At 36.7% G+C, this 21,866-nt stretch overlaps 1 long non-coding RNA gene across 2 annotated transcripts; it reads left to right on the top strand.

Annotated features, from left to right (window-relative positions):
* Positions 1–1,884: 1,884 nt before the first annotated feature.
* LOC119704180 lies at positions 1,885–15,873 on the top strand. 2 transcript variants are annotated; one of them, XR_005257860.1, is made up of 5 exons: positions 1,885–2,385; positions 3,042–3,112; positions 5,355–5,485; positions 10,750–10,863; positions 11,863–15,873. It is a non-coding gene; the product is annotated as an uncharacterized LOC119704180 (long non-coding RNA). The 2 variants fall into 2 exon arrangements; XR_005257859.1 differs by lacking the exon at positions 5,355–5,485.
* Positions 15,874–21,866: the final 5,993 nt, after the last annotated feature.

Consider the following 21,866-nt stretch of genomic DNA (forward strand, 5'->3'; position numbering starts at 1 on the left):
TGTGTAAATTGGTGTTTTCACTGTACTGTTATCCCTGGTTCTGGCAGTCACTAAAAGGAAACTACATCTGCAGATGTCTTATTTACATCTGATGGCACTATATACACCACTACTAACATATAGGCTGCATTCTTAGGTGCTGTAAATTGAATTAACTCTCTTGAAGCAGCAGAGCATTAGAACCATTCATTTATTTTAACAAGAGTATAATTAATTTATTCATTTCCCTATTCATGGTCAGTTAGGTATTTCTGTTTTCTCAGTAAATTAGGATATCACACATTAAGATGCACACTTTCTGTGGCCTCCTTTCCATGTATTTCTTTATGTGTAAAGAGAGTGGGTCTTTTTTCTGTAAGGACAGGGATGAAACAGGCCTTTTTATAGTGTTATCAAAATCAGATGAGCTCAGAAAGAGGAAATGTCCTTTCTCATACTCAGGACTTACAGAGGGAAAATTGGTGGTTTTCCATAAGTGAGGTGCTTGATTGAAGTCAGACAGTTACTTAGGTCTCATTACGTGTGGTTAATTTGGCTAAGAATAGACACAATCAAACCAGACATCAATGTCTTAAAAGCCACTCATGGGATAAACAACAGCTTCTTGCTTTAAGCCACTTAATTTTTGCCATCAAATTAATATTTTATTATTCCTTTGAGCCCCTGACATGGTCTTTATGGTTTTAATATGTGCAGCACACCCTATACACAAATTCTAAATAGTGTCTTGCAAGTCCATTGAGAAAAGGTGCTGGAACGAAATATTTTAGTTTCCAGCAGAAGTAATTACCTGTTTATAATGTTGTAATAGTTTATTTTAAGTGAAACTGAGCAAGAGAATAAAAGTATAAATAAATTCAGTTTCTGGATTGCTTGTCTATAACACTGGCTTCTGTTGTCATCTCTAAATATCTTTTTTAAAACTGTTGATTGAGTATCCTGCTGGTAAGTATAAATTTTATAGCCTAAACCATCCCATATTTCACACAAAAGACTTCATAAAGGAGAAAGATTTATAATTTTCTTCACTGATCTCAAAATTATCAATTATTTTTCATATAAATTTTTGCATCATTTACTGAGAAGGTATTCATGGCTTCATAGACTCTTTTTTCATCAGTCATTCAGATGTAAAAGATTTATGAAGTCAAATGTTTTTTATCATGCTCTGATTCATACAAGCACGCTGGTTAAAATTGGTGATGCTTCAGACTACATAAATGTTCACAGTAATAAATTTATACTTTTTAATAATGCAGAAGAGGTGAATTAAGAAATAGGGTGGCATGAATACATAGAAAAAGGCAGATTAATGTGGGCCAACATTTTCAAAAAGGACTTTCATTAATTAATTATACCTTCTCATTTGTTTAATATCTGGGTATTTTTTTCTGTATTATTGGGAAAAAAGCCAACTCCTGCCACATTTTGAGCCATGACTACATCAAGTAAGCAGTAGTGTAATATTGTTCATCAGAAATGGCTAGAACCTGTCAATAGTAACCCACAAAAGGAGACTCAAAATTCTTTCATATTTAATGCAAATCAGGGACCACATAATTAGCAACTTATAAACACTGTAGGGTTACAAATGCTCTTAAGCTAAGTTTATGTACAATTTGGGAAGTTTTCTGCACAGCTCCCAAGGCGTGTTCACTGATGTTGGTACACTCTGAAGGATTTAGTCAGGTGGGTTTTAACAACACAAATGGGATTCCTTTATGCCTCTGTAATATGTTCTTCTGTAATAATAAGCCTTTAACTGGAATTTCCTTGGTCCATTTCTGTCTGGCTCCCAAGACATGTGCAAGGACTGTTCACAGCTTTGTACTAATATGTTTTACAGATCATTTTACATTAATGTGGAAGTGTACATTTTTTACAGAACACATGACAGGTAGACAGTGTAGTTTCCACAGCATGGCTCTGCCACAAAAAGGCAGACACCAGTCTTAGTGGTCATTAGCAAATACCTGGATTAAATTCCACATGGACAAAATCTGATTATTGAGACAGCTTTCTACAAATGATGAGCAGACTGATTATAGAAAAGCACAGAGGATTATAGGAGAATGACCGTAAAAAAGGGCAGAGTTAGGGAGCTTAATCTGAGCAGAGTGGAACAGGACAACTGCAGCCAAGTAGGGTAGGAAGGCTCCATTGGAGGATAACAAAGTAGGCCAATAGTTTTGGCAGTGGGAAAAGGAGCATGAGCCAAGTCTATCAGGAGGAAAAGAAGAGCGAGAAGAACTGTTCCTCTGATGAGGAGTGGAATGAGCCAGCCTTTTTTAAAGAGAGAATCAGACCATACTCAGCAGAGGAGAGAATTATATAGCAACAGCACTTGAAAAGCCTGAAATCAATATTACTTGATTGGAAAGAGCTGTAAGTATCATGCCAGAAGAAGCGGCTTTAGGTTGGAAAAAGAGTCAAAACCGGTGAAGTACTCCATGTAAAATAGCTTGACATGCAGGCAGACTGCTAAAGAGAAAGTGGGTGATGGCACAGCTTAGAGAGCTTGTGGAAATGTGTGTTGATCAATGCTACTGGCAGCAAGATCAGTGATTCAACAAGTGTCTCTCATGGTATTTGCTTTCTATCCATATTTCTGCCCTCTCCTCTGCCTTCCATTGAGAAGAGATAGGTAATCATGGAATTTCTGAGGAATGATTTTGAGGGAAATGTAATCTAGTAATTCTTTCCATCCCTTGCAAAGTATGACGTAAAAGCAAAGTGAGGGGATTGCTGTAACTGTTGAGTCACAGACAGATGGAACCAAACAGTAAATTTTAAAGTATTTTTATGTATGTTAAAGCAAATATTTTCCATTTTATACCTCTGAAGTATGCATTGAAGAAACAGTTAACTTTTTCCTTTAAATGTTGAATAGTAAATCAGCAACAAGCAGATTTCTCTTAATAGGGGTTGGGGAGATGCATCATGCTTCCTGTAAGAGAACAACAATCCATGTGACAATGGTCTTCATACTCTAGTTTAAATATCTTTTATTTTGCTTTCACTCTTCCTATGATGATCTTCAGGTTAGAAGACAACAAGCAGTCCATAAAGCCAGCATGAAGCACGGCCCAGAGCTGTCAGTGGCAACCTCAAGGTATGTGTATTGGTCATTGTGGCCAGAAGATCACTGGAGTATCTTATCAATGCAAACTAGAAGATGGTAACTTAGAGGTTAATTTTTTAAAAATAAAAACATCATAATAACCTTATGTTATTACCATTTGTTAATATTTTTTAGCTTGTGCTTTATTCTGGGTATAGAATTGCCCTGCAAATCCTTCTGGAATGATAAATGGTGGATGTTTTCCTACTTCTTCCTCTCCCAAAGCTCAATCCATGCTTGTGGTAATGATTAATTCTTGAGTATTTATTAGCCTTGTTGTATAATCCTGATCTAGGAATGACAGTAAGAAGGATTCCTTATAATAGAGTGATGTAATTCTCTGGGAAATTAGACACTAAGAGTTCCAGTACAATAATGTTACATTAAAGAGAGATAATCACAAGAGGAAAAAGTCTTACAGTGTCACAGCATGCCTATGAAAGTCTCTGGGTTATAGAATCAAAGAGTTTTCTACAATGCCCTGTCCATGTCAAGCGTTAATAAGGCGTCTCATCAGGACATTAGAAAAATCAGACTGAGTATGCATTATTGCAGGAGCTTCAAGCCAGAACTGAAAATCCTGGTTGTGTCAGATAACCCTTGTTTAAAAAACAAACAAAAAAACCCCCAAAAAAACCCAAAACAAAACAAAAAAACAACAACGTTTTTAATTCTCCAGGGACTGTCTATTATAGGCAAATCACTTTCAAGAAATGAGCTACAATTTGTGGTAAATTAACATTCCTGAGAGTGCATAGGAGCTGAATTTCTGCCAGAGTATGAAGCTGCTCTAGAGACTTACATGCGATGATAAACTGTAGCATCCAGGCAAACCCCTGATGAGGATTCATTTTGGCCCATGTGTAAAAGTAACAGTGAAGCCATAACAAAAGTCTCAAAAATTTATGTTGAAAGCCTCTAGAAAAAAAGCCCAACAACTTCCCTCAACTATGTACAGCAATTAGTAACATAAAAGATGCAAAAGAATTGAAATATCACTTTCAATTTAATGTTTAATAGAAAATAAGAAAGCAGGGAGCGCTGGGAGTAAAGCAAGAAAGATGATAATATGTAGAATGCCCCTATGCTATCTCAATTTAACTCTAGCCTGAAAACTTTTCTATCTGTATCAACCATTTAGGTTTAGCTTCCTCTTTTCCCATTTTATAAAGGACTTTGAACTTTCTGCTTAGTGTTAAAAGCAGTATATAAATTGAAACTCTATTATGCAGCAGAGCAGATAAAGATATTGCAAATGCTAAGAAAAACTTTCAAATGAGACTCATTACAGCTGGAAATGCAAACCACATTTATCCAAAAAGTTTTGGGGGTTTAGCTCTGCCAAAGGAAGAGAGAAGTCAAGAGTGACATTCGAAAGAATGCAGGAAGGAATATGAAACAAAATCATAGAGGATAGCAAACTAGCTGAATAACAAATGAAAGCACACATTATCACATGAGTCCAAGAGACCAGGAGACCAGGCAGAAAGCCAGCAAATATGGTTGCAATATTAAAAGAAGGCATGAAAATCATCAAGCAAATTATAGGCATATTAAATGTCTGTATGTGGGGAGGAAAGGGGCAAAAGTTAGTGACACAGAGAGACAGTCATTGGATGGTTATATTTTACAGCACATGCAGAACACTTAGGGTTTGTCATAGTTCACACAGGGCAGTAATGAGGGCATCCTAAATATTAGATAAAATCTGGCCATGTTGGACTCAATGTGCATTTTGACATTGATTCTAACAGAGCCAAGATTTCCTTCATTAAGGGAGGACTTTAATACCCACTTCAATAAGGCAGGCAAAAGCAGTATTTCATTTTGTAGAGGGCAAACTCAGACTCCAGTAGACAAAAGGTCATATTCTTTTAAGCTTTGTTGCCTCTGTGAGGTCTAGAGACTTTGAATTTTAACAGCTCTGTGTCTAGTGCATAGAATAAGATCTCAAGACAAGATTTAAGTGTTCAGATTTTCACTATGATATTCAGGTGGAATTAGTTAAGTAACAAATCAAGAGCACTATTTTGAGCTAAGGCAACAGGAGTAATTTTACACTACACATTGAAAAAACTTGGGCTTCCCCAGACAAACCTAGTCAAAAAGACCATTTAATGATTTTGAGGGTTTTTTAGCAAAAGCTCTGCGAATAACTGAGAAATAACTGCCTAACTAACAACTGCTTGTTGTTGTGGTACAACACAAGCACAGTCACACAGTATTGTTTCAGATCAGAAGGTTCTCACAGCTCACCAGAAGAAATGCCAGAGGACACATTCATCAGGTCCCCAGTATATGGATGAGGAACACCTTAGGAAATACAAAATAAAGCAATGTGTAAGCCAACCCTTCCAACTCCAGGTAAGAGAGAAACGAGTCCTTTGCATAAGCATTTGTATCCCTTGAAAGAACTGCGCATGGTTTTTTGTCTTTGAAGGGGCGCTGGAGGACTTGTTGAATGCATGTTAAACAATTATTGACAAAAAATCTCTGAAATAAAAACTGGGAGTACATCCTAGAACACTTACCCCTTTTCACAGCTGAACGCCCTGCTAAAACTGAGAGCCATGTAATATCTTTCATTCTTCCTGCTGACGAAGCTGCTCTTGCTTTATTTGCTGTTTTTATTATTTGTTATCATTCTATTTTATCAAGAAAGAAGGTGTATATTAATTCCAGAAAATCTGGTGACTCACTCATTGTGGTGATTATGGCTTGTAAGCCTCCTGATGTGTGGAAATTAATAGTTCCTAGGAACTTAAGCACTTTCTTGTCTAGTTTTTGCTTTCTGATGGTGCTTAGAGAGATTTCCCACTTGCCAGAGCTCTTCAAAGAATGTGAACAATGCATCTCTATATACACTTAAAGATGTGCCAGGTAGGGGGGAAAAAATAAAGTGCTTTTTTGGCATATAACACCAGAAATCATAAGGGGATTTAAGGATTATTGGACCCTAAACCTTAACTAAGTCTCGTTTTCAGTGAGTAAGGCATATACAAACATTCACTTTGCAACTGGTCGGAATATCAAAGTGCTCCAGCCCCCAGACTCTTGTCTTCAGCCAGCTGGAAGCTCACTCTGCTTTCCCTAAACCAAGGATTACATAAGCACTCTATTTCATCCAAAATCACCAAAGCTTTTGCTGCTGAAACCTTAGCTAAAAGCTCCCCAAACTTGGCCTGAAAGTGAAGGAGCAGTAACAAGGCCAGTGCCATTACCTGAGCTGCAGCTGCAAGGCTGTAGCTGTACTGGATGCAGGAAGGATTTCTGTGCGTGCCTCCAGCTTCTTGGACCTATTTCTACAAAATGTGCTTTTGATCTCCCAGATCTCCCAAGGTTTTTGATTTATGAACTAACCTTCCATCTTCCTTGCTGTGGGACTTTCCTCGTGACTATTTGTCCTGGAGTCTGGCAGTCTTTCCCCAGGCAGCTTGTGCATGAATTATTACAATGTTCCTAATGCAGGGATCAACAAAACACCCTGTCTTATTAAAACCAAGATTTTCAAAATTATTATTTATGTATAGAGTTGCCTACTAAGACATTGGTTTTAGTTACAGTGTTTGTTATATTTCATACACTCCATTTTCTGTTTCTCTATCAGCCAGGGACCTCTCTTGGAACCTTTGTGAGAAAGAAATTCGAATAGCAAGCAAAATTATGTATTTCAAATAATTTTGGAGTTGTTGAGCATCTGTGGTTTTAAGGCTGAATATCTAGACTAGAGTAAATAGACTAGACTAGAGTAAATATGACTCTGGAACCAAAAATACCTTTTTTTGTCCCCTATTGGAAAAAAAACCCCAATTCTATTATTGGCCTAAGTTTCTGACTTAGATTTATGTAAAATTAAGTTGGATGTATTTTTCCACATTTCTAATTGTTTCTTCACTTTTAACTACTATAATTAGAGCTATATTACAGATGAGGGAGATAAAAAGGTTAAGTACCAATACATTAAAAATAATAAAAAACTGCTCAAAACACTTCTAAAATATGTAGAGCACAGGTTACATGAAAGTAATTGGTATAAAAGTTTTAATTATGTTAACATTGGCCAGACTACATAATTCACCTTAAGCTGAACCATTCAAATCTTGCACTCTGAGTCTGACAGTGGGTGAGCAGGGGTCAGTGCACATATAACATACAAATAACCAGTCAATCAGCTGCATTCAGCAAGTAATTATGTCAGGTGTTTCATCATCTCTGCCTACTAATATCTCTGCTGGTGAGCTAAGTCTGGGAGTTGCCCTCACCCTCTGCTCCACAGCTGCCACCTGCCCTGGCAATGCAGTGGCCAAGGGCAATGTCCCTGTGGAGGGGAACTCTCCAGGGCACTCCGGGCGTCTCTCCTTTTAAGAGTGTCCCCAGTTGCTGCCAGAAAAGACAAAGTGAGAGAGAGAGATGCATCAAACTAGAATAATATAAGGCTGATGATCATAATCAATGCTCAGCTCTCCTTGAAATTCAAGCAGTTAGATATAGAATTTGCTCATTTTCTCCTTTAGATAGTCATACAGCTCCAATGCACTAAAAGCTGAGAGGTTTTAGCACAGAAAATCAGTTAAAGAAAACAACATATTTTATTGTCAAAAAATCACAATATAACTCATAAAAGAATAACACTTTTAAGCACAAGGGTCTGTGAAATACATAAAGTAGCTGGAAAAAAGGCTTTATTGGGATTCATGAATGGGTTATCAGCTTAATACATCAAAGCAAGTCTCCTGAGAACAAGATTTGGTTTTACTGATCCTAAATCACCCATGCCATTAGGAAACAAAATCTGAAGGAAAAAAGTCCTGAGTGCACAGTACTATTCTTGTAAATCCTACCATTGTATGTATAGAAAAACACATAGATATTAAAAAAGTTACCAAAAAAACCCCAAGAGCCAAACAAACAACAAAAGAGCAGAACAGAGAAATGCATATTTTAGAAATGAAGGTAATAATATTTGTTAAATGCAGAGGTATAGGTGGGCTACTCCCTGCTGGAGAGTAATTATCAGCAATAAGCAATGTTGTTATGTTTAATTCCCAGTTGTGCCTTTAAATTATTTGCATCATTTTTTAGTAACTCTTCTACTGTTAAAAGCTCAGCTGATCTGAATGGTGGTAAGGATTCAAAATTAGCAGGATTTGGGTTGTTTGAGAAAAAATTACTTGCAGCATCTAGATAGGAAATGCTTATCCATTGCCTTTATATTCCCCTTTCTTTTTTTTTCTTCCCTAATAAACGGCTCACAAATAGTGGGTATATTGGACAACAGTGATTAGGCCTGAACAGTTTTTTAAAAGGAATCCATTAAAAACCATTTTTGTAGCCATTATCATTTATTGTGGACTGTTTAGAGACTGTATCATGAAGACCTGTGAAAGTTATAAAGCCTGTGTTCTAGGAAAATATATACAAGCATGGGAATAATTTCAACATTGTGTATATAAGCAATCAGTCCTTCCGAGATCAAGCTATAAATTTGCACAATTAAGAATTTACCAGAGTCTATAACCTGGTATATAGCTTAATACATGTTCTTTTTCAGTTTTGTCTAATTCAGACTGAAAAGAATGTACTTTAAAATCACTTATTTGAACAAAAAGCCATTAAATTAGAATCTTTCACTGAAAAGCATTATTAGTAGAGGAAAAGGTAATAAATCTAAAACATATTTCATCTGAAGAAAAGTAAAAGAAAAAAAAATATTTAGAGAGAATTTTGGACCTGATATGCAATAGGAAAAACATGATTTTCACAGACAGAAAATTGATTTTGTCTCATATGGAAAGTATATAGCCATCCTTCCCCTTCAGCCGCTTCACTCCTTGCATCATGCAGCACTTTTTAGTGTTGTTCTAGCATTTGGAAATTCCAAAACTCTCTAGAATTCCCTCTATATCTTCATGCTTCCCAGTTCCTCTAATTCAGGAAACAGTTGTAGAAAAAGAGAGGACAAATATCAGACTCTAACTAATGAAAATAATTAAATAAACTGTTAACATTTGCACTCCTTTATCAGTAGTTCCAAAATGAGATAGTAAATAAAGTTGCAGCCTAATTAAACCATATTCATGTTATCTTATCTATTTCTTCCCATGAGTCCTAGACAGCTGTACCTTTCAAAACAGATATCAGAGATGCCTAAGGAGTAAATTGTCTTTAGGGAGGTGCTATTAAGCATAAAACTTCTTGTATGTCATACAAAACACCTTTAAAATGCAATTGTACAGCTCTTTTTGTAGCAAAGTACAAGTCAGGTGCTATAGAATAAAATGGTAAAGCAGAATAAAAATGTCGCCTGTTCATTGCTAGCATGAGATACTTCTCCAATGACAAAAGCAAGGGAGTCCCACATGGAATGCTATTATTTCTGTCTTATCATCTCTCAGTGAGATACCACAAGTCCCAGCATATTAGGGTTTTTCTTATCTTCCCACTCAAGCAGTCATGTGCCTATACCAGAGTCCCAAATTTCACTCTAAAACAGAAATGCTCTTGCACTCATTTTGGGGTGTGAATTGATTCATGACTCTTCTCAGCTTGTGTTGCTTGTACAGTTTCTAACCAACTTTAATATCATTATCTAATTGCAGTTAAGGGACTTTGATAGCACAAACAACAGCTCAGAAGTGTAACTAGCTCACACAACAGAAATTTACTGGGAAAAAAAGCTATATTTCTAGCACTTACCATGGTTGCTGTTTCAAAAACCTGTGACTAGCACCTTATTTCATCCCCAAACATGTCATTTTGGCTCATTCATCAAAAGCACTTACTTCAGTCTCAGGCAGCTGCGAAACCATTTGAGGTTATCTTGCCAGAGAAGGAGCCTTCATATCCTGCTTGACTTAAAAAGCACCTTTGCTCTTTACATACCGGAAGGTAAATACACTATAAAAATGCCAAGGCCTACCACAGTTCAGATATTTGAGAGCCTCATGAAGAAAAGGCACACAGAGAACCTGAGTAGATGCTGCCCATGAACTTTTCAAAGAATGCAAGAACATAATTCTTGCGTCTCTGAGGTGAGCAAGTCATCAGCTCACTCCTAATTCATTCCACTCTTAACAAGCTTATAGAGCAAAGCACTGCAGAGAAATGTGTGCTTTAAAGAGAGACCAACAGCAACCCCACTCCCCAGCTGTGCTGTGAATCTTCTCAGGAGACGAGAGCTAGGCATGGCGCCGTGTAGCATTTATTATTAACGGTAAGTGGCAGCAGTAATATAATTAAAAATTCCTTCCATTTCTTTCACTTTGCAAAGCAAAGGATGAACAGATTTGAACAATGTTCCTAAGGATAAAGCAAATACCCAGTCAGGCTCCAGAGATAGCACCTTCCTAGAGAATGATATGTCCGTCTTGAGATCTCTCTGTTCATGAAGACAGGGATTTCTACCAGAAACTGTAACAGATGCTTACATTCACCAGCATTAGCAGATGCCCCTTTATTAAAGACAGCATCGGAATGAACTCCCCAGCTTGAATTTCATAAAGTTTGTTAAGGAAACATTTTTGAAAACAGAGAGAGAAACTGTGTTTAATGATGTTCATATGTTTCCCCAAAGAATGAAAGCTGATACGTGCAGGCGTCGAAAGCATTACATTCTAATTTCATTACAGTGGGGGAAGGTACCTAGAAAAAGCACAAAAGTAAATGCTGTTGACCTCCCTGACAAGAGACTGAAAAGGAACCTGCTCTGGGAAGCCAAGACTTTTTGCCTCTGTAACAACTGGGTAGGTGATGGCTGTCTTGGAAAATTTATGGTATCATTTTATTTATAGCAGATGTCCTCTAAAATCAAACTGTTTTGCTTTATGCTCCACAAATATTGCACAATGTAATGTGGAGGTTCAGTAATGATGCAAATAGCAACATTATTTTCTAAAATTGATTATGAAAGAAAAGAGAAAAAAATGTCCTGATACTGATCTAAGGCTTGAAGATAAAAGGTTAATCAAAACAAGAGTTTTGCCTGTGCTTTCTAGAAACTTGTTGTTTTAAGTGGAAAAGGTAAAAGTTGAAACTTTGTATGGAGCCCAATAATTAAATTATCATTTACCCCATCAAGTCTTGCAGTTCCAATAAAGATGATCAGATGCCAAAATAAGCTTAAAGTAGCACAAGTAGTTATGGTCATAGACCTGTAACCCAAGAGTTTATTTTGGATATGTAACTTTTTGTTCAAGCATAGTCCTACTTGCATCTCTTGATCTGCCTAAGTGAAAAAAGTTCAAATGATCAATTCCATCTTTTTAGTGGAACTCATATGATAAACTTGTTCACTTCAGCTATAGTGTTTTTTTCCTGACAAGGCATTGGTGAACTGCATCTTGCAGAAACTGCATCATCTCAAACCAATTAAAAGAATCAAGAACAATTAAATCAGATGTAATCCCATGAAAAAGTTTTATCAATACAGAGGATGATTAAAGAGGAAGCATCACCTTTCAATATCAAAATTTTAATTTCCCATGTTAACCTCCTTTCAGTTTCAAAGAAAATACTTGAAGCCCTTGGATGTGAATGAAACCACTGTTGATGGGATGTTTGCTTCCTTCATTTTTCCCCTAATTAGCAAAGTTGAAGGTAGAAAAAAATGAATATTTTGAAAGCAAAATAGAAATGGACAGAGACAATACATCTGTGAATTTGCTGTTCATTATGCATGGTTTGTAAGAATGCATATTTCAAAAAGAAAGTCATTAAAGTAATTCTGCTGTTCTGTTTTGCAGGTCTTCATGACAGTTTAAGCAATAAAATAGTTTAATCTCTCTGGATTGCAAAAACCGAAACCCCTGACAAGGACAAGAGATTGGCAGAATTCGTAATAATATATTTTTACTTATGTCACATATTTGTAATTTCAAGGACATGATTCACAATGACCCGATTGTAATGTTGCATAGGCATTGTTCTACACTGATTTGTATTAATATCTACAGAAGAGTAGAGTTTTCCTCTCCTAGTACTGCTTCAGAGTATATGCTTGTCATTAAAATTCTGCTCACAGATGTGGGTTAAAATATCTCTAACCTTTACAAATGTATTATGTGGCACTACTGACATAGCTTTTATTGCAGATAAAATCTATAACAAATCCTGTGTGTGACAGGAGAGGAACATGATTTTGTATTAAACTCAGATGATAGAGATGCATTCCTTGCTTGTACTTTTAAAATGCTTTGGATATAGTAACAATGAGTTAGGCTTTCAACTCCATTGCTGTTAGAAAGCCATTACATCTATTTTTTTTTCCCTGCCTTGGTAGTTAAATAAATTCTTCTTAAGCTGTCTTTCAGGAGAGGACATAAAAGAGTGGAAATATTTCAACTCACTTCCAATCTTGGTTGAACACATCAGAAGTAAACAAGAAATCAGTTTATTAGGATGGACTATGTAACATCCATCAGTGAAAATCTTTTATAACCTGAATATAACACAGACCATGGTCCTCTTCTTCTGTTTCCTAACTTCATATTCACATCTAAAAGGGTCTCACATTAATGTATTGATTTCCCAAGTATGTTTTGCACATTCCACTGTTTAAACTGTGTTTTGAACATCACCTGACTTGTCCATACATGCTGTGGGAAGGAAGTGCTTTCCCTATTGCTTTAGTCACAGTACTGTAATCCTGGATATTTTAAAACAAGAAGGCTTCATCAGTTTGCAAAGTGAAGGCATGTGTTGAAACTAGTGTTTAAACTAGACAATATTCCCCAAAAATTGTTTTTTGTTTTTTTTTTCTGCAATAACATTGTCCTTTTTGCTTATATCAACTGAGTCTGATTCCACCCTTGTCACAAAATAATGGTTTCCATTGGATAAGGTGAGAGCTCCCTTTGGTACCTATGGGCATAGATAGCTAACACCAAAATCTTACAACCAGATCTAGTACTGTAACTTTGTTCTTAAGAGAGGTGAAGCTGTCATTGTGCAGCTGGAGGAGATGGCTTGCTGTGGGTTGAGACCTAAATACCACAACTTTGCTGTTCTTACCATGCAGAGATGGAGAACTTGACCAGATTGTGACGTCAAACACACTTTAGGATGAGCCTGTCCTAAGGAGCATAATACAGTATGGTCATCCATTTCACAGCAGAGTTGGGATCTGTGTCAGAAATTTTGACCATATTAATGCATTATCCATATGTTTATATAAATACAAAGGCTTACTACTTATTATTCTGTTTTTAAAGGAAAGAAGGTCATACTAAGTGATTGTTGTTGTTTCATCTGTCAAGGTGGACTCACAAAATATATTTGAATCTCATATTTACTGGTGGAAAGAGCAATATCTGTGTTAGTAGATTACCTTTAATTCCAATGTGTTTTCTTTGGGAAAAAGAACTGGAAAAGGGAGGAAATTTAACCAAATAATAAATTAAATTAAATTAACTAATAATGATTATGGCATTTTTAGTTTTGGTTTTAAAAACCAGAGTGCAACATAGGGATATAGGAAGTGTATCTAATGTGAAATCCAGTGCCAGGGCTCTTCAGATCAGTCCAAACAGGTTTGTGTGCACTGGAAAAATGCTTGTAAGGGGCAGGGAGTATTTCATTCAGATGCTGTCATGTCTCTGGATCTTTGGTTCTCAAGGACTTCTGTGTCCTCGTACAGCCCCTAGCACCTTGGATATGCAGGAGCAGTCTGGGGTTGTGGAGTAATTCATTATACATGCAGGGAGGAATAAACTCTGAAAAGTTTATTAAAGACAATTGTCTGCAGAAGCTTGCAGAAGCAGTCCTTATTGACAGATAAAGATTGAGAGAAAATCACATAGAGTTTTGTTAATCAGTAATGCTCAGTGATGAAAGGGTGTGGGGAAGAGAACCAAACAAAAAGCAATGAAAAGATAGCATGCAAAGTTACAGAATTACTGAATTTAGAAAGGGATGAGGGGTGGGATTTGTCTGACTAAGTTGATATACTCTTGAACTTGAAGGTTCACAGTGTTTTTTCCATACAGAAGGGAGGTATTTTGCAAGAGAATTCTCAGTCTGTGGTGTATCAAAATAGATGTTGTCCAGGACTGAGGTGTTGTCCAGTGCGCGCTGCTCACCTCTGCTGGCATGGGACAGGGCTGGGCAGAGCTGGGAGAGAGCCCTCCAGGGCACTGGCTGCACACCCAGCATGCAAGCAGAAAAGGTGGCAGCAAGCAGAAAAGGTGACAGCAGGCACTCCAGTGCTGTGCTCTTCTTATTTAACCCTTCCTTCAGTGCAGCAAGAATTTGTCCCAGGAGCTGGGGGCTGGATATTGAAGTGGAAGAGCCGGGATATGGCCCACCACTGAGTGACCATCTGCACCTCTCCCCTCACTGCAGGGCTGCTGGATGCCAGCACTGCTGAGAGCTAAGGAACAGGTCATGACAACAGATGCTTTGGGTCCCACAAGTGGGTAGTCAATTCCTCCCAGTGCCCTCTCACAGTTAATAAAGGCTTGTAAAGTCTTAAGTCAACTTCTGTTCCTAGAGAATCCCATGTTAAGTATGTATATATTTTGACACTCCGATTTGGACACAGCAGAATGTACACTCAGTGACATTTCCTCATCTGAAAACTGTGAATTAAAATCAGGAACTCTCAAGTTTTTTCAGGGTTTCAAATTATTTAATTGCAAGGTTTTGCCCCTCACAGATCAATCATTTAGGCAGAGAACTGAAAAACAAAATCTTTGTAAAATAAAGTATTTTACCAGTGACATAAATGAAATGTTTCTTTTGAGAGTTGCGAGAATGTGAGGGGCTTCTTGATGGAAAGAGGATTATGTTGATAAAAGGTCCCCAACCCTTCTCTTGAATTTTCTCTGCAGTTCACTTACTTAATAAGATTATGGGAACAGATACCATTTTTTTGTTGTTGTTGCTTTAAATTTGTTTAATTTAGTCATGATGCTAAATCATTTCCAGAATTCTTCATGCAGTAATTTGAGATTTTCAGAGAATATTTATTGAGGTCTTTTCTACATACCGAATTTCCCTACCTTTAGAGGGGGAATCATGATGCCAAATCTACTTTTTGGAGAAAGTCTAAAGTTTGGGAAATTCTAAAGAAATATACACATACATAATATTGGCATTACCATACAGTTCCTAATAATTTATTTATTTATTCAAACATACATTGTATCATTAAAAACTTCCTGATATTATTTCCAATTATATTTATTAAATATATTATTCATATACATTTTAATATCAACACCAAAATCCTGATGAAAAATGCCCAAAAGGTTTCCAATTAATGTTATTCACTTATTGTCAGTTTCTAACACCACTGACAGCAATTTCATAGAGATGTTAATGAATTTTACATTATATTCATGAGAATGAATGTCTTTCTCATCAAATAAGATGTACGAGTTTCTGGCCAGAAAAGTGTAACTGAGTTTGCAAAAATGTTAAGATGTAGCATATTTCTGAGAGAACAATTTGCAGTGTGTATGGAAGAAAGCTGATAGCACTTGATTATATTGTAAATTACATAATTCTTCTCCATATACTATACTTCTACTGAAATGGGAGAGGGAGTTTGCCTCGGTTTAATGCCTTTTTCAGAGATACTGAACACAGATGGATACATTTATATCAGTCTAAATTTTTGTGTCAAAGAAGATAGAAGTCACTATAAATTAAATTCCAAGGCATTTCAGTCTTCACTATCTAAACTCTGGATGAAAAAAGTAATAAACATCTACAGTAAAAAAACTGTTTTTATTTCATTTTGCTTTGGTATAAAAAAAATGCAGAAAAATATTGCTGAATTTCTATTTTTGGCAAAAAAATCTACTTCTTAATTATAATAAAGACTTTTCCATTTTCTACTTGATTTTCTGTAATCTGGTTCCTTTAAATACATCCTATCTTTAAAGCCTCAAGAACAAATACAGCCTGATTCAGATGTGTGACATAGCATTGAAGTCAACAGAGCTGCCTCTGTATTTCATGGATTTTTCTTGCCATCTTTGTGTGTGTCACATATTGTCGTGTCAGTGTGATTCAAGACAAATGAGCTCTCCACACAGGCCAGATCCTGCCAGGTACTGAGTGCCTGAAACTCAAACCAGCTTCAAAGGAAGCACTCATTACCTCCCAGCATTTCTGGCTCAAAATACAGTATTTCCTTGTATTTCTCCATAATTACCCTAGGAAATACTTTGAATAGTACAAATATTGAGTTTAGCCAACTGCCAGAGCCAGCCTTAGTGGTCTTGAACAGATCTGTGACAAGTTGTATTTGGTTCATCTTTTGGTTTTTTGACACCTTTTTCTCTCCTCTCCCTTCTCCACCATGCACATGTAACAACTATTTTTCATGCAATTTTGCCCTATAAACCCAAAATGAGTTTTAGAAGTCTTTTGCAGGCTAAGATGTAGACTTATGCTGCACAGAGTCTGAGTCCACATATGTGCCTCTGTCTCTCAGGGGTTTTAGGGGCAGGTGATATTCTACAATCCCCAGAATGCCTTCATTTTACAAAAGTGGAACCTGGCTGCATCTAACTGTCATCAGCTTGCAGAAGTCCCTGTCATCATAAAGGGAAATGCCAGCAATAAACTTATGTCACCTGCTCCAGGGATTGAAATGTTCCTGTGCTTTCCCAGCCATCCCACACAGTCAATGGCTGCAATTCTGCCGAGATCAAGTTTTTAAAAACTTGCTCGGTACATCCAGAGGAACTTTATAAATTGCTCTTGTTCCTGCACAGTAAGTTTTGGAGCTAAGCCCACTAAAGCAGCAAAGACCTGTTTTCAGCTGTAGATAAGGGAGAGAAGCAGAGCTGGGTTATTTCAACCTGAGCCAGGAGTGGCAGAGGACAGAGCTCTGCTGGGCAGTTCAGTAGCTGAAACAGCACCTACACATGGCAGAACTGAACCTGCTCTCAGCTTCCTTCAGCTTCTCAGGGCTGTCACAAACTACAGCGCCTCTGACAATCCAACCCAAAATAATCCACATTATATTTGCTGAGATAAATATTTTTAAGGGCTCAGGATGTGAACAAATGGACATAATCCTCCTCACCTCTTTCCTGTTTTTTGCAAAGAGATGACTTGTCTGCACAAATCAGATCTTCTGAATAAAGTGCTGGTACTGTAATAAAACCATGAATATTAATAACAGGACAAAGCATACAACAAGATGTCATGAGAGAGTGACACAGTAAGGAAAAGGTGGATAAGCTTTACACTCTTCATAGAGTAATTTCTTTGCATTACCTAACCCAGTGGAAAAGGCTAAAGTGATTGCTTAAATTCAATCTTCAATATTGCTTCTCTACAAAAATAAATGTGATGAATTAAAAAGTAAGACTTGCATGAAGAATAGGTTTGCCTGAATTCCTGAGCAAACAGAAAACTAGTCCAGAAAGATTTCTTTAAAGACTGATCAACAAATTTGTTTGACCTTATTAACTCTTCCTTAGCAATTTTGTTGATTTTTGCCCATCAGCCCTCTGCTTCAAATCAGCTTTGACACTTATAAGGAATACAGTTTTGTAGTATGCAAATGACTTTTAATGAAAAGAGCTTCCTAAAGGCAGCCATAGAACTGAAAAATTTAATTCATCCAGGTGCTGCCCAAACTGTTTTCATTCACTTCTGAAAGGGAGGAGTCTGGTTGCCCAAACAAGTAGTGAGAGGAAGTAATAAAAATACTTCAGGAAACAAGAGTCCTTGTATTAAAAAAATAAAAAAAAAAAAAAAAAAAAAAGAAAGTTGCTAGATTTTCTGTTCAAATCTCCTGGGATGAGATTCTCAAAACAATGTCAGCATAGACATCAAATTGTCACTAACTGTAATGGCAAATGGGTATCAACATCCATTAACTGCTTGTTAAAAAGATCCCAAAATAAATGTGTTCATCTTTGACACTGCAAACACAGCCCTCCTGATACTCAGCTGGAATAAAAGACCACAGATCCAGTTAATTAATCCATCTTCTCTGTAAACTTGCTGTTGCTTCTTCACAGGTGAAACCTCAGTTCAAAGGTAAAATGGAAGGTTGGGGGCCCAGCCTGCCCTAGGTGACCTGGATTGCTCTTTGAAGGACTGGCTCTTTCTCCTTTTTGAGTACACAGATAGTTAGGAAGATGAGTCTCTTAGTGCTTTATTTAAATTAAATTTTTAATATCAGGTTTTATTAATATGCTACAGGATTAGCAAGAAATTAAAATTTTTAGTCTTTCAAAATATTTTTTTTATTTACATCTTTGGCCTTAGTCCCATTAAATGTTAGAATCACAGAATGATAGAAGGGTTTAGGTTGGAAGGGACCTTAAAAGTCATCTAGTTTCAACCCCCTGCCATGGACAGGAACACCTTCCATTAGACCAGATTGCTCAAAGCTCCATCCAACCTGGCCCTGAACACTTCCAGGGATGGGGCATCCACAGCTTCTCTGGGCAGCTCCTCCCAGGAGCCTTCCCTTCCCCAGGCTAGATAGTCCCAACTCTCTCTGTCTGCCTAAAAGAGCTACTCCAGCCCCTGATCAGCTTTGTGGCTTCCTCTGAACTCATTCTAACACGTACACGTCCTTAAGCAGGGGACTCCAGAGGTGTTGAATTCTAATGCCTGTGGAGCTGCTGTTCAACAACTCATTTTATGTACCATGTACAGTTACACTGAAATTACCAGAAACAGGAAACTAAACAATAGCCCTAAACCTTTCAGGAATCAAGATATGAAATGGGAACATTCTCAGTTGAGTGTTATTTAATAAACTTGATCATCATACTGTTCCTGAAATTAAATAGCAAATCTCAAAATGGTGCTTGAAAAATAAACATTTCATATCCTAAAATACTACATTGGTAATTGGGGAGAAAAGAGGAGATTGCTGTAGGTTGTTGGTACAAATACTGTTGTGTTCACTTGACTATTCTGTTCTACACAGACCAAAACTAACAGACTCTGTTGAAGGGGGATGAAACAGGAAAAGAAACAGCATGAACTAAGGCCAGGAGAATACCAAAAGTCTCCAAGTGAGTCAGTCACTGAAAACATCCATCTGTAATGTTAACAGATCTACTTTTTCAATTGCAAATACAAAGGTGAGAAAGGGGTGTAGTCGTTAGGCAGTTCTGAGCTGCAGAAAAGGCCCTGAGATGTCTGGAGGAGGGGACTTGGTGCTCCAGGGAGATGACAGGGGATACAAAACTTGGAGCAGGGTGAGGAGCTAAAAGGGCTGCCAGGGGAACATGTGGGGGAAGCCCTGCTGTAGATAAGGAGGCAAAGACCCAAGGATGATGATTTAGATTTCGCTGCCACTGAGAAATTGTGAGGGAATTATCAGATACCCAGCTTACCCCTTGGACTATTCCAGCAATTACAGGCAACACCACTAATGTATTTATGGAGAGAAGAGACATTGGATATTTCATAATGACAATAGACTCACTCTTTTGTCTTGTTTGATGACATTGTACTCATAAGAAACAAGTGGAAAAGGCCTCAAGTAACTCTGAAGACAAATCTCCACTTAGACAAAACCTCACTGGTCCCTTTCTTTCACACAGTTTAGCAGATGTGATTTGTTGCAGTTGGTCATTCCAAAAAAGAGATGTGACAGAGCTGTATCAAATGTTAGGCTGTGATATCAATCAATGTAATCAGATGTGATGACTGCAGTATTACAGAAATCACTGTGAATTCTGATAAAAAATCTTGAATAGATAACACTTCTGAAATAGAGGGCTTCTGAAATTTTTGCTCATCTTTGTAAAAGAGAATCCCACATAAACCAAATCAAATGTCTTGGATTCCTTATTCATCATACTGTTTCTTAATTTTTTCCTTGCTAAATTCTTTTTCTCGCTAAATACATACAAGTTTTTGCTTGTATATCTAAAAAATAAAAACTTCAGGCACTTTAGAAATTTAAGATAACAGTTGTTGCAAGGACTAGTTGGCCCTTTGATGTGTATAATAAAGACAGAACAGATTTATGAAAAGAAAATAAGAATCTAAAACAATTTTTGTTTTAAACAATTTTGTAATATTTGTTTTCAATTTGCTTTTAAAAACTATTGGAAAGTGAAGAAGAACATAATTACGAATAGAATAAACTTTCCAATATTGCTTTTTTTTCTTCCATAATTATGATGTTTATGTGTGGACTTGTTGCATACTCTTATTTGGAAGTCTGTGGTATTATATCTTATTCTGTCACCTGATATTTATGGTGGTTTTTCTTCCCTATGTGATGTTCCTCCGAGTCCTTTCCAAGATATAAAACTGTTTCTCAGGGTGAGTTAGCATAATTATGTATAACATAGTGTCTATGTGAAAGCATTCTATCTCTAATATGGAGGTATCCTGTGTTATTTTTATTTCTTCTTTCCTATCTTTTCTTGCTTCCTCTAGTCCATACATCATTTTCAACCATTTCTTAGTTTTATTAGACTTTATTAAAAAAAGCTGTTGCTTTTATAATTCCTGTTTAACTAATGAAATTTAATGAATCTCCTATTTGGCAATTCATTGTCTCAGTCTTAGGTTAAGAAATGTGTTTTGTTTCCTTCTGAGCAGGGTAACAGACTGGCACCAAGAAATGTGTTGAGGCCATTTATATGCAGATGATCTGCTGTCCTGCTTCTTTCACTAGGTGCCATAAATTAGCATTCAAATTTTGCTACAATTTTGGTCAGGTTTTTTTTATTCATTTCATATGTATTTAATCCCACATCAGTCTCAGTTCTTCTGCAATATGTACCATATTGCAGCAGCTTTTTGGCTGCCACTGATGATTTTCACATTCCTTTAGTGTGAGGTTTTAATTCTGCTAACACTTTTGTTAATGAAATACATTTCACTTAATGGAATTAAGTGCATAGTCTGTCTATTGCTCATTACACTATCCAGTCTTAGAGTCTGGATTTAAATTTCACCCTTCTTCCATAAAGATTATCCACCACATTTTGGCCTAACAGGCTCTCTGTTCTTTGTATAAAGTGTGGGAAAGCTGTCATTACAAGTAAAACACCAGTAATTGTTTCAATGTTCTCTGAAATGTTTTATTTTATTCCTTTTTCTTCTGTTACTAAATATGTTTTAAATGCATTTTCCACCATTTCATTATGTAGGGCTTGGAAGGCTGAACTAGCAATTTGATCACCTACAGACATCACAGGTAAACCTCAAACTATCCAGAACATCCATTTTTCCATTTTTAAAAAATGTAGTATGAAACTACTTCAGAGATTATCTTTAAAGTAAGAAAAAACATACATGTCTGCAAGCATACAGGAAAATTAAAGTCACATAGGAATTCACCAGTGAAATAGTTTCTCACTAGGCACCAACTTGCTTTTTTCATCGATTACACACTTTGTGGAAAAATCCATGGAATCCATTTTTTAAATTCAGTTTCTGTTGGGATGTAGATTCTCAGTTTCTGAGTAATTATTTTGGGGGTGAATTCTACATGCAAAACCTAAGCTAAAATTTGAAGACTGGCTGCTGTTCAGACAGGTTGTTTCTGAGGTGATTAATTGTCTTTTATGAAAACTTTAGTACAAGGTGGTGTAAAAAAAAAGAAAAGCTTTTGGAAATTTCAGGTTGCTTTGGGGAGAATTTATTTCTAATTGAATTATTTTCTCTCTCAGACCGACAGAATTTGAGATTCTCTTCAGAATAGACCCTCTGGACTTACAACTCTGGAAAGCTTAGTAGCTGCTCCACAGGATTAAGAGAGCTTTGTTTCTTTATTTGTTTAAATTAAAAGAAGGACATTTTC

Source organism: Motacilla alba, chromosome 8 (genome assembly GCF_015832195.1).
Source record: "Motacilla alba alba isolate MOTALB_02 chromosome 8, Motacilla_alba_V1.0_pri, whole genome shotgun sequence".
Classification (NCBI taxonomy): Eukaryota; Metazoa; Chordata; class Aves; order Passeriformes; family Motacillidae; genus Motacilla; species Motacilla alba.